This window comes from Liolophura sinensis, chromosome 8 (genome assembly GCF_032854445.1).
Source record: "Liolophura sinensis isolate JHLJ2023 chromosome 8, CUHK_Ljap_v2, whole genome shotgun sequence".
In the NCBI taxonomy this organism is placed as follows: domain Eukaryota; kingdom Metazoa; phylum Mollusca; class Polyplacophora; order Chitonida; family Chitonidae; genus Liolophura; species Liolophura sinensis.
The window spans coordinates 47,907,748-47,920,223 of record NC_088302.1 but is presented as its reverse complement, the minus strand read 5'-3'; the positions used below and the strand labels follow the sequence as shown (position 1 = coordinate 47,920,223).

Genomic DNA, 12,476 nt, shown 5'->3' with positions numbered 1-12,476 from the left:
TCCCCACCTCAGAGGTCATGAACTGGCCGTATGTTACGCCCTTTAATGTTCCTGTATGTACCTATAGAAGAGGCAATAAAATATTGTTGGAAAACTCTCCTGTCGGAGCATTGATCCGTAACTGTTCAGTGTTGTGAGGTTTATCAGCTGCCTTGGGGCATCGGGGCTCCGTCAGGCCTGGGCAGATATTTGCCCCCCCCCCCCCCCCATGAAAGGGCACTCTTTTCCCATGTTTACTTTGCTGGGCTCTCTTGTCATTCATTTCATGCTGTGCAGAATGGACTGTATCCGTCATGTCATTCATGTCACAGTTCCCTACCCACCCATATTGTGTCATGCAGCAAAATAAAAGAAAGTTGTCCGTCCTCACAACCCAAGCTTTTGGCAGAGAAACAGTGATGACTGTACACACATTCAGTTAATATATTTCAAAATATGGTAATCCATGGGGTTCTAATTGGTTATTGACTATACATATGTTCTCATTCCCTGTTAACCTCATCCTGAACACTGATGGATGAACAGTGAGTGAACCAGTTACAGGAATGGTCTCACAGTGCATATAAAACATACATGTACATTGAGACCTGGATATGGTCATTTTCCCAAATATCAGAACTGAAATCAGGCCTTCCACTCTGTCATCATTATCCTGGTATATTCTTATCCTGTCCTATACATTTCTACAATTTAATAAGATGACCTGCATTCTGTTTCTTCAAGTAAAATTTTCTGTTTTTTGTTTTCTACTTCTTAAAATATTTAAGTGTCCAATATTTCAAGTTCCTGTACATACACAGTATACACAAGTACGTGTGAAAGCTGATTAATTGTCCTGAGAAAGATAATGACCAGCCTTACAGAATGAGCCCGTAGATCAGGGGGTACAAAATAAACACCTCTCTTATTATGTCCATGTACTGTAGTAAGTTGTTTTTGTTTACTCTCCTTGCTTACGTTTTAGGTAAACAAATGACCTGGTTTACTATGGGAACAGCAAACAGAATATTAATCTTTGTTTGTGTGGATTAAGACACGCTCCAGAGGAATGTGCATTTTTTCGCCCTCGCAGCCTCTGCGGCAGGTTTATGTCCGCATTGTGTAGTCATGAGGTTTGCACTGTCCACTCCCCTTTTGTGAATTGCCTATTACATCAACTGGACAAAGGCAGTAGACATCTTGTCGTTATGTTTTTCTTAGATTGTCCCAAAGAATGTTTGTCTGAACTGTGGCTTGGCTTCTCTCTAAACCTTTGGTTAAGGACTTGGTGGGGAGTGGGGGGGGGAGTAGGGAGTTGGGGCACATGGCTGCCCGCATCTGTCAACAACAACGAGAATCTTCTGGACCAGGCTCATGGGAGACTGCAGTAGCCGTCAACAACAGATCGTGTGGATTTGGAAGATCAAGCCGACCACAGCTTTGTTGATTGACAGTGATCTTCAACGCGACTGGCGACAGATAAGCTGTCCTTAGTTCCTTAACCAGCCAGGAAAACTCGGTTAGACGGCGCCATCTGGTGGTGGAGTGTGCAGGCGTGACAGAACGCCGTCAGAATTCATATGCTGTCGGCTGGCAGGCTGGTTGCGGTATAAAGTTATGCTGCTGAAAGTAATCTTAACGAGCTTGAATCAGGTGAAATAATCGTGACGGTCAGCTAACTACGTACATGTACATATGCACCTGTGTGCCAGACTAAGAGGCTCGGGCCACACAGCTGGGGAAGGATTTCTACTCTCCTCCATTCAGAAATTATCACTTGCTTCAGGATGAGGTGATCATTGCAGTGTGGTGGGCTGTCCACCCATAGTAAACTTACCGGTCCACTTGTAGAGATCAGGTGTTTATGGCAAAAGCTTGCTTCACAATGAAAGATTGCAACACGAGTGAGGATTATTTATTTCAAAATCAGATAGATCATTCATGAACATAGGTGTTCTTATACCTTCTTCCTTATGAAGTTAAATCAAAAGTCAAAATAAATCTTCATGTGCCAGCGCGTAACATTAATGTTTGTATGTTTGAGAATGTTGACAGCACATAATAGTGTTTTTAATGATTGGGCAACGAAAGAGCTCAGGAGAAAACAACGACCGTCCGCAGGTTTACTGGCAGACCTTTCCATATACGACTGGCGAGGAAGCCAGCATGAGCTGTACTTTAATTCACAAAGACAGCATAAAGGCTCCTGGGTGATTGTGCTGCACTAACGTGTTCAATACTAGGCCACCATAATATTAATCTGTGTACACGGTGAACTCTTACTGTTCCTAGTGATATGTTATAATTCCTTCATTTATTTCGAAAATGTTTCTTAACTTATTTTTTTCACTTGGCTTTCCTTTTTTTGAGCCACAGCTTTTGATTACACCGGAAATTAACTGCCTTGAAGTTACTTGTTTCTGATTTGTCATTATTTTTTTTATTTGACGTTTCATAAAAAGGAAAAGAACTCAGTTGATGTGGGTGAAGAAAGATGAGGAAGATTGTATCTGTGTCTTTGTGACTGGCTCACCTGTCTATAGTACTTTCCCCAGTAGATTTCATCTAATTGTCAAGCTTACAAGAGAATATGTGTGTATAGTTGTATACTTACTTCTACATATAGGCCTGTATAGATTCATAGAATGTATCATTTCAGGTCATAAATTTGTTTCAGTCTTATGTGCATTTTTATCAAAACTCATTATCTTAAATGGATAATTTAAATTTTTTTGCCACAATATTGTTGTTGGTGCCCTGGCTGGCACATTGGCTAAATGCCAGTCTTGCTAATCAGCTGTTTACAAAAATTTCAAAACCTAGCTCTGGCTGGATTCAGTGAGGCTTTCAATCAGAAGATTTGTCAGGCACCTGGAGAAGATCAGAGGCTTTCTCCTGATGCTACCTTTTATCTTTCATCCTGCCACTTCATTAATAAAGTTTCTTGAGTATTCAAAAGAGTCCAGTAAATAGACTTCAATGAAATAAACAGAGAAATCTATTGTGCATAACAGTAAAGAAACAGTAAATACATATGTCCATACAACAACCCTCGCCAGATAGTGAAAAGTAGCACATAGTAGAGGCCTACTGCATCTGTATAACAGGTGTGTGCTTAGTAATGGTAACCAGTGCTCCCATGCTGTGGGTGTGGATGGGTATAAGAGTCCGCACAAATTCGACTTCTGTTTGAGATTTTCATGTAGCCTGAATTTCAGTGTTATACCATAGGTGACATCACAGCGTCTCATTCTTGAGGGACTATGTGTAACGTAGATCATAATACAGGTGTACTGGCCTATGACTAGGTGTGGGTTTCATGTAGCAGGCATGCACAGCTCTCATGTAGCAGATCCTTAACACAGATGTAGTAACACCCTGTATACATGTATTTATTACTACCGTGATACAGTAGCTGTAGGTTGTATATCTTACCATAAATAGTACATTAATACCATTGTACAGTGGACAGTATGTCATACTGTAGCTAGCATGAAAAGTAGCCCTCTTACAGTGGCCAGTGTATATGATGTCTTTATACTGTTACTAGTATTCATATATATTTTATAAAAATGCACACACAAGTTTTAACATATCAACGAGACATTTACCATTCTGCGTCATTCTGTTCCATGATAGCTGTGTACAGAAACTAGCGTGACTTGTCGTCAGTGTTCATGTACATTTGTGCAGTACAGCCTGACCATAGCAGTGAAGTAAGTGACATATTATACCTGTGTAGTGAAGACAGGTGACGTGGTGCACACTCGTACAGTAGCCTGTGGGTAGGAGATGTGTGGAGTAAGGAGGGAGGCTGGGAGACAGGACAATGTGTGGGGGCTCACTAGCTCTGGCTCTCTCTCAGGTCATGAGCACAGCCGACAGGTTTTTTGTCCTCCAAGTCTGACAGTTGACGTCAGAGCCCAGCACACCCGACACTGCTATTTAACATCCAGTAGGGAATTTCCTGGCTTTAAATAGCAAATGACGCAGAAGACAGGGAACAGGATCCGATTTCAGCCCACTTTAACTGAGGAAGGGTATCTCGAGGCCTTCCAAGCTGGTTGGCTGGTTTCTGTGACATAAATGTTACACGGGTGGAACAGGCCGGGCTCGTTATATCGTGTATTTATATATACTCACCGCTCTACTAAAATAGTAACAGCACGGGTCGTTGAGGAGCTCTGTGCCTCTACAGGCAAGTATTGGTGTATTTCAGGGTACTTTCCTCCTATTTTTGGAGGCACGGCTCTATTGTTGGTGTAGACTTCTGATCTGCTTTCGTTGTTGTTGTTGTCTGGTGTCATAGTGGTAGCTTTTCAGCACTTTCATTTTTGCCCTTTCAAAATGATATTGTATTCGACATTAAGTTTTGACCTGCATTGCAGTGGGCACACTAAATGCCCCTCCGCAGCCGCCTGGGTGGGCTGAATTAACTGTAACATCAACTCTGCTGAAAGCTCAGAGATTAGAATACCAGTGAATTTTGTTTTCTTGATGCTTAGAATCAGTAAACTGTAAATGGGTTGTGAAACAAATGATTAACATATGACATTGTCTTCACATTTACCAGTAATCTTCTGTATTCATGTGTGCAGTCATAGAATGACAAGAGCAGGTTTGATATGTGTTATCTGTCATTTGTCCTAATAATTCAGTGTGTTGAAAATGAATGTATTGTGTTTATATTGCAAATGTAAATTACATAGGAAAGCAGATGCCTTTAAGATGGAAAAAGAAACATGTTTCAGAAAATATTTTTATGGTATACATCTATGTGTATAGAATTTAGCATGTTTCAAAAAAGGTTGTATTTTAGTTGCCTCCAGTTTTGTTGCAGTTATATAGATCAGACAAAAAATTTGTACATGTTGACGAAAATTGAGATTGGTTGAATTTTAGTGGGTGTATTTGTGAGTTTACCTGTGTGATAGGGCAGCAAATCAGGTGGGATTTTGTCTGGAGTTAAGCTGTGATTGGATCATAGCCTTAGTGTGAACACTAATCCGATCAGCCAGGTTGGGTAAGACAGTTCAATCTGTGCTTAAAGCTATGCTTAGCCACAGCTCTTCTAATTTTAGACAGATGATTTCTTTTTCAACATTTTCTGTGAATTTTAGCCAGAGGAGATGCCAGAACTTCCACATGGACGAGCAATGAATGGACAGTTGTGTGGCAGGGTGCCCTTTCTCATCTCACCCGTAGGCCCCGCTAGGTATCACACCAGGCCCTGTGTCCCAGGATGACCTATTAATGTGTCTTATAGCTTAATGGACGGCTTCAGTAGTAAGGCTTTAATGGGTGTCTTGTCAGACAACAGCTGTATATGATAAATCCATTAGTCCTGATCATTTATCCCTGGATGCCACAGCCCCGGAAGTCCCCACAATTTCCCAACCAGACACATTTCCTCTGGCCATACTTTTCTAAACTTTCATCTGATTTCATTCCTGAAATTGGTGATTCGCTGAAATCTGTGAGCACCAATGCGAGCTAAAAGTAATAGTAGAAAATTAGTGACGTCACATCAGCATGTAGTGGTAATACATGACTGGGGTTGATATGAACAGCATTACTTGTCAAATTCACCCTCCCACCACTTCTCTTATTTTCAAGTTGAAAATGGAATGTTCCAAATGACATCTTTCAAAAATTGTACATCTGTGACGTCTTTGATATTTTTTAATGATTTGTCCAAATGAGGGACTGTCTGATAGAATGGTGATGGTTTCATGCTTTTCCAACTTGCGTTCGTCCAAATATAGACTCTTATGTGCGATTCATGAATTCTCACCTCCACAGTTTGACAAGGCTGTCACATCTTTGGTGCCATTCTGTCAGGTAGAATATGAGGATGTCCGTCACAGTTATGACACTTAGCCACCCTCACGCTCCTCATTATGGGTCTGTTGGTGAGAATCACCAGAGGCCCATTATAGAGGCATGAAAAAATGTGAAGAAACTACCAGAAGTTGTTTCACTCAAGTACGACGTTTCATTGACACTTGACGGTGTGTTAGGGTCAGTTATTAGCTTCCTTTCATGAAGATTTCTTCATTGTTTTCTTGGAATTGATGTGTTATGATTATGCATTGAATAAAAATTTTAATTATGTTTGGAGGCGTGTATTCATTTATTATTTATTTTTATTATTTAAGTTCCGTGTCTGGAAAGGTTATTTTGAGGATTGTGACGGTAAATGTCACATACCAGTCGGTACTTTGATTGCCTATGACGGCATGCGTAGCGAAAATATTTACACCATGTAAGGTAGCCTACGTTCCTGTATTTAACAGCTAATAATATTTAGACCTACCTTACGCCAATCAAGCGCTGTGTTAGTCACCAAAATGGTGAAAATAAAGAATTCTTGGAAGCTTTCAGATGGCGGATATGCCATTTGACCTTGACCCCAGTGCTACAGATAAGGGGCATGCAGGCATAAATATGCTTAAAAATTAGATGATACGCTGCAAAATTAAAATAGAGTGTACTGAATACCCATGATGATGTGTGTGTACGCCTAAATTTAAGAAAGCTATTGTGTACATGCGAGATTCAAAGGAAGCAGTCGTGTCAAAATTGAAAGTAGACTTCCAAACTAGTTAACGTATGCGATGCTCTCCACAATGGTTCATGCAATATGTTGCCTTGATAGGCTCTTTATGGGTGGAGATGACCAATGAATTGTACTAGAAGACAGTTGGTCAGTTACAAGAAAAATAAAAATAATAAAACAGCAATAGACCCTTTTCACAGCCCTTGGGCTCTAGTTTTTTGTGATGAGAATGGCCTTGAGTTTAGTAACTAATGTGTGAATGGTGTTTATCATGCCAGTGTAGGCAACACAAACTTTATGCTACATTGTTATTCACTGTAATCAAAATATCACGTCTAGGAATCAAAACCAGGATTTTCCGCATGGTTACATGTGTGTACTGTTTGACTGTTAGTGAAAATACAAGGACTTCTGCTCTGACTAATCAGAAAGCATTTGATTCTGTTGTTTTGTTATTTTTTTCCCCCTTGATTACTTCAAGTCCCTGTTTTTTAAGTGGAATTTACCAAGCTTCTAATTAGGCCAACGGCTTTTCTGTTATAGTCTTTCATTTTTTTTTTTTTAATCCCCTCCCCACAAACAATGGATGTACGTGTGAGATGACATTTTTGTTTCAGAAATTGCATTTTATTCTTGGGTCGTTTTCCGTGTTGCATTTATTGAGAGCGTTCACATGTATATACTAGGATACATAAGTTTTGATGTATTAAGAAAAAAAAATAGTACAAACAGAATACATTTTGAGTTGAGTTTACTAAAAGTTGCACTTTTTTGTCATTATGTTCATCAACATGTGATTGCTTTCAAGTTGAGTTCATGATATTTATTAATTGGGGATATTGAAAAGAAACTTTCTGCTTTGATTTTTGAGAAAAAGACTATAAAAAAATTCTGGTAACCAAGATGCTGTTTTTGTTAAATTTTTCATTAAGTCATTACAAACCTGTTAAGATAGGTTTGTTTTGAAGTTAATTTCCTGTTAAGTAGTGTTAACAGTAGTAGTATTGAATTTATCACTGACGAGTTGGAGGCAAATGTCTGTCTCATTAACTGTGCACACCTATTTAAACCATATGATTGAAAAGGAGATGAAAAAAAATTAAGGAGTTGAAAACCACGCAGATTTTGTCATGATTTTTCCAAAGAGGGTCATTAAAAGGTTCGTGAATCTTTCAAGCGTGAAATGAAGAGGAATGCGAAGGGGGTTGGCGCAGTAAGACAATCACCGTTTAGATAGCGAACATAATGGCCAGTAGGATAAGCCAGCTTTATACAAGTACTATCTTCTAGGGTCGACTACCAAGGCACTCTGTTTATGTGAATTAAATCTGTTTTGAATAATATTGCCTGTAACATTTTGCCTCTGGCCTGCGATGTTTTCATTGCCATTTACATCAGTAAAAACACAGTAAGCTGTAGTGTTTTTGTTTGGATTTGTGAGTATGTAGAACAGGTACTTTGAATGCGTATATGTGTAAAACAGTAGGGTAAATGGAGATTGTACATTCTAAGACACAGAAATACTGATAGACCATTCAGCGTTGTATAACTCTGATTTTATTATCTCTCAGGCTATTGGATAGCATACAACATCCATGTATATGGTTGTAACTTGTATGGCCTTTCAAGCCCCAACGAGCACTTAAAACAACAAAGTCAAATGTTATAAGCGGACTCTACTGCAGTTTTGTTTGAGGGGATTTGTCAGGTAGATTTGTAATACTTTTCTTGTAAACAGAAAAAAATATAAATATTTTCTATGGTTTTAATTCTGGTTGTATTAGGTGAAAAAAACAAAAAAAAAACAAAAAACAGACTGATTATAGAAACTTAACTGTACAGTTGTATGGTAGTTCAGCAATTGATACTGTTGACAGTTCTGTGAAGTAGTATAAATGTGTGAGGAAATCCGTAGGGCACAGTTGTGACTACAGCTGCCGAAGGGAAAGGGTTAAGGATTCGTTGGGCTTCCTGACATGACTTTGTTGTCAGAATTGGTGGAGTATGGAAAGTGATACCCCGTGAATAGTAAAAGTGCACAATGTAGAATAAGAGAGGATTTCACAAATATGGTAGTGACTTTTGAAAGCAGAATGAGTTTGTTTCAGATGTTATAGAGTACAGAATATTCCTGTAGACTAGAGTACAAACATGGCGTTTTCTTGGTACATGTATGTAAGGCTTGCCATTTCTGTCTATATTAAAATTTTTGACCAAAGTCATAGAGTAATTCTTTCGTAAATGGTATAAAATAATCATAGGTACTCAGATAAGAAATTTAAAAGAAAAATGAATATTTTCCACACATTTTATTTTTAGTTTTGAGCAGTTAATAATTTTATTGATATATTCTGGAGATTAGTAGTAAGTCTACTAGCTTAGCAATGAGGTTGTGACGTTCTATAGCAGCCAATATAAATGTGAGTATGATGGTCAGTTGCAAAAGTAATTGACATTTATTCATTGAAAATATCCAAATCTTCATTGTTGTTTCAAATTGGCAAATACTGGCATAAGTATTTCCACTGTCTTCTGTAGAAGTTACTGTGGGACATTCTTTATGGCTAACTGTTAAGTAGGTACAGGTATAGGAAATGATAGAAGCTAAGGATTGGCTGGATATTGCTGCACTATCTCTACCTTAGAGATGGAAGCCATGTTCTCAGGTGCTGAGGATGGTCCTGTTCTCTGTGCCTGCAGAGTCTGATGGGATTTTTTTCTCTTGACTTACCCGCAAGGTGAAAGAAAAAAGTGTCTGAGTCTCCTCTAGTAAGTATGAAGCTGCAGCGTCCTACTTCCTGGGCTCTGTAGTAGTCATCCCAGATGTGAAGGCCTACTGAGTAGATAAAGGATGGTGCGGGGTTGAGCCTGAGCGCTGTAGCAAGTCTACAGGTCTACCAGGCAAGCAGGCAGCTTTGGCTGGTTAGCAGGCAGTCAACTACCAACCCTTATTTGTACTGCACCCCTTCACTAACCACAGCTAGTTCATCACTGACCTCTGACATCCGCGTCAAATCTCCCTTTCCCACAGGTGAACTCCTCTTGCCTACATCTTCTAGGATTTTAATGACTCCCACGGACGGCTCAGGCTTTGTTTTCCTCTCCGCCCATTTTAGAAAAAAAAAGATTAATTCCTGGTGATGGTTTAGTACATGTATGGCCTATGGTTGGTGATGAGTTGATAACAGTGTGAGGCCTAGGTAGAGAGGAGATCCGGGGTCTTGTGGAGATTGTAATACTGTACTGGAAGACCAAGCTTTGGGAGAATTCCTAGGTGCCGTTAGTGGCTGTAGTTAAGACTCCTGAAGGTAGGTACATGTTTTAACATCCCTCCGTCTGATCCCAAGTCTGTTTTCTCTTTTACTAGCTTCCTCAGCTTCACGCTCTCTCACTTGTAGTAACATGTATTTTTAGAGGGGCAAATTTAGCCACCGACAAGGTATTTTAGTCTGAGCTAATTCTAGAATCAAACACATCTAACTTAGGTAGAGGGGAATATCGGGCGATTGGGTGACGGTGGCTACATGCCTGTGGCTTTGGCTGTGTGTGTAAACAAACACCAACCTTACCATTGTGCAGGTTTTTGTGTCTCCCTCAGCATAAGTGCATACATGTACACCTGTTGGATTACTTTTTATATTCACAATTTATTCATTATGGCCATGAATGTAAATTTATCTGAGGGAGTATGTAGGGGGTGTGGAGGAGTGAACCTTTTCTTCTGTGCCCTCACCTAGTTTTTCTACCCTTGTGGCTGAATCTAGTCCTCCTGCATAATTTTCTAGAAATGTACCCACAACTGTTTTGTCGCTCTATAGAAGTGATTTATTACGATAAATTCTTCCAGCAGCTGGGGTTTATGTAAATGTTTAGGAGAAGTTAAAAGTGTTGGCCTTAAGGGCTGAAGTGGATTGAATGCATATGCTAACTGTGGTTACCTGGGTTGTGCAGTCCATGGGAGCTTGTACATGTCTTATGGCCTCTTTAAGTACATGGTCTGATATGCACATAACCATCACCTTTAGCAGCTAGGCTTTCCATAAAGCTGGAAGGCACATGTATGCTAGCATATGGGTTAGGCATATCTTCCCACAGGCTACCTTTTGATAGTCTCTAATATATTCATTGTACTTTAGACTAGATGTGGAAGCTATTGATAATCACCATATATTTGAATATTTTAATCAGCTTTTTATGTAAATTGGAAAGTTCAACCTGTATGAATCAGTCATTGTCTACGGAAGCTCCTCTGACCTCAATTCTTTGTATTTTACCTGCTGTTGATTTACCTTTGATGTGGCTACGGCACACGACGTGTCATTGGGTAATGAGTTATTTTGTTTGCTCAATGTAAAACTTACTTGGCCATTTTCCTTTGTAAGGTGCTTATATCTTGAGTTTCTGGTTGGACAGATTTGAGCGTGGCATGCACATTTGAACTATAACTTGACATGACCTGTGAACTATCTACACATGTGCCTATTGTTCAGGCAGTCTATAAGGTCCACTTGTGAATCGCTACGCTTCATCGGATAAGGGAACTCGAGTGGAAGAAAGACAGTGGTCAGATAAAGAAAGCATTCTGCCTGTTTATTACCTCAGGCACTTTGCTCTGTCCACTCTGTATTGTAATGAGAATGAAAGACTTGCTCTAGCCAAGCAACTTTCAAAAAGCCTGGGTTTATCTTAGGGTTCACAGAGACCACAGATGGGGCTGTGATCAGTGCAATAAGAGTTCTGACAAGGGGGTAAGAGATAAGGACACAGGTACAGTGTGGTCCTGACCTGGAGAACTGATGCGTAGCGGTCATCACTGGTCATTACCTTGTCACGGTCAAGTTTAGTCACATCTTATAGAAGTCTGTGGAGTGCAGGTGGAAATCAGGTAAGGTGAGTAGGGATCTTGGTAAATTTAGTTTATCATTGTTTTAATGTCATGTCTATTTATGAGCATCATGGCTAATCTGATTGAAGCTGTGCGACCTGAACTGAGAATATGTGTCAAGTTACAACTGTGTCTGCTAAACACTTTGGACTTTCATTTTCATTTCATTTTTTGGGACATTATGTGATATACAGGTAAGAAATGTATGGCAACTCAAGCCACATTTGGATTACCTTACATCGGATTTATGGTATGTGGCGACGTACTAAGCCTAAGAAGGATGTGAATTGTAAGCATACATATTCAGAGCAACATTTGTCATCTGTTGTTAACGTGAATTACATTTCGAAGACTGTAGAGCGAAAATTGAAACAAATACTTTCGAGTAAAGCAAACATGATTGAAAATTTCAACCAAGTAGTGTCACTTTAAATTAGCTGTCAGACTTTAATACGTGCATCAGTTTGTATTATCTGGTTGATAAGAAGAGCATAGGCATGTTCAGATATACGGAAATTGAGGTTGATTACGTGTTCTGTGTCATTCTAAGCCTAGCTCAGAGAGATTGGTCACATAGATGTTTACTGAAGGAAATGCTGACTGAAGGCCTTGCTTTTTCCTGAATTTACAGAAAAATGAGTGAAATATTCAGGTCATTTGGTACTTTAATACCTGCACGGGTTATACAGATCTGTTGTGCAGGTTCAAACCACTTGGACACATCAAGACAGCTAACATGTTTCAGTGTTTGACAGGTTAGCCCTATAGCATGATGTTGTAGTTTGCAAGTGTATGTTCTATAGCTGTCTAGCTCGGGCTGATGTACGCAGATTGTTAATCCGCTGTCTGTTGTCGCATCATGAAATGACCTGAAGAACTGTTGGGCCAAGGCGAATGCCTCGGGATGTTCGTTAGACGTCAGGACTGACACAGAAAAGCTCCCAGGTCACATTGATTTTTCACAGAATCTTTGTCCCGCTGTCCAAGCTGTCCTCTTGATTCCTCGGGAGAAGCATGTAGATTTTTTTAAGAATACTAATATGAGAAGCAGCC

The 12,476-nt window shown here is 39.7% G+C and overlaps 1 protein-coding gene across 5 annotated transcripts in view; it reads left to right on the top strand.

Annotated features, from left to right (window-relative positions):
* The window catches only part of LOC135472702 (myocyte-specific enhancer factor 2A-like), a 67,670-nt gene that overhangs the window by 28,361 nt on the left and 26,833 nt on the right, over positions 1 to 12,476 (top strand). Inside the window, exon 1 of one of the 5 annotated variants that reach the window (XM_064752329.1) lies at positions 8,845 to 9,846. The exons of the other annotated variants lie outside the window; for them this stretch is intronic. The gene's annotated coding sequence lies outside the window, so the exon portion shown is untranslated. Of the gene's footprint in view, positions 1 to 8,844; positions 9,847 to 12,476 lie in introns of those variants that run through there. 5 annotated transcript variants of the gene reach the window in all.